This window comes from Sus scrofa, chromosome 2 (assembly GCF_054392235.1).
Source record: "Sus scrofa isolate SSC_HxYL_T2T_F1_AM1 chromosome 2, Sscrofa_HxYL_maternal_Yorkshire_Landrace_v2.0, whole genome shotgun sequence".
Classification (NCBI taxonomy): domain Eukaryota; kingdom Metazoa; phylum Chordata; class Mammalia; order Artiodactyla; family Suidae; genus Sus; species Sus scrofa.
This window is the reverse complement of record NC_139384.1, coordinates 6,974,487-6,975,893: the sequence shown is the minus strand read 5'-3', so window position 1 is coordinate 6,975,893 and position 1,407 is coordinate 6,974,487.

The window sequence follows — 1,407 nt, the reverse complement described above, 5'->3', positions numbered from 1 at the left end:
GACAAAAGACAAAAAAAAAAAAAAAAATGACCTGTCACTACTGAGCCCTGGGGGAGGAGGCAAAAAAGCTAAACCGAAGACCCAGGGAGAAGAACAAGATTTTGCATGTGTTTTAAAAACAGGTAGGAGTTCCCGTCCGTCGTGGCTCAGCGGAAAGAAATCTGACTAGCACCCACGAAGAGGCAGGTTCGATCCTTGGCCTCCATCGGTGGGTTAAGGATCTGGTGTTGCCGTGAGCTGTGCTGTAGGTCACAGACTTGGCTCAGATCTGATGTGGCTGTGTCTGTGGCGTAGGCCTGCAGCTGTAGCTCTGATTGCACCCCTTGCCTGGGAACCTCCATATGCTACAGGTGTGGCCCTAAAATAAACAAATAAAAAATAAAAGCAAGTAAATACTTTATCTTTTGCAAGTGTTTATATAAAATCAATTTCAAAAAGCTGGTTATAAGGTCTCGCACGAATAGTCAGATCAAAACGCCTCAGATGTCTTCACCGCTGCTCATTTTACCCATTCATTTCAGCTCACATGGAAATTCTGAAGGCTGAATTTGGGACCATGGAAGCAAAGGAAATATAAAACCTTTTTTTTTTTTTGGCTGCGCCCGTGGCATATAGGAATTTCTGGGCCAGGGGTGAAATCTGGGCCATAGCAGTAACCTGAGCCACAGAAGTGACAATGCTGGATTCTTAAACTGCTAGGCCACCAGAGAGCTCCCTAAAAGTTGATACTTTTAAAAAGTAGTACTTCAAAATTCCCTGGTGGCCCAGTGGGTTAAGGATCCAGCACTGTCACTGATGTGGTGTGGGTTCAATCCCTGGCCCAGGAACTTCTGCATGCCACAGGCACAGCCAATAAATAAGTGAGTAAATAAAGTACCATTTGCAGAAGTACTCCCAATGCTCATTTGAAAACCAGTGTGCCCTGCAAACAATCTGTAGACGGGTGACCAGACTAAGTGGGTGGCTCCAGTTCTCAAAAGAAAGAACCATTGGGGGTGAAATATCCAAAGTGGTAAATAAATACTTTGAACCAAGTGACGTATGTTTTAGATACACTGAGATTTGAGTGCTAAAGATGTGACTCCAGTGGTAGGAAGGAATAACCTCTTCTCACAGCCCAGAGGCTCTCCTGTGCGCGCATCTGGCCCTCGACCAAACTACATCGCTGATGCCAAGACAGGAATCCTAAAACGTCCCCACTGTAAGAGTGCCTATTTTCAGATTTTTTTTTAAAATTTTATGGCCACACCCATGGCACATGGAAGTTCTCAGGCCAGGGATTGAATCCAAGCTGAAGCTATGACCTACACCACAGCTGCCTCGCAACCCACAGCCACTGCCATCAGATTCTTACGTGATTTGGGGAAAGTAACTAATTGTCAGTTTCCTCCTCTGCAAATGGGTGCG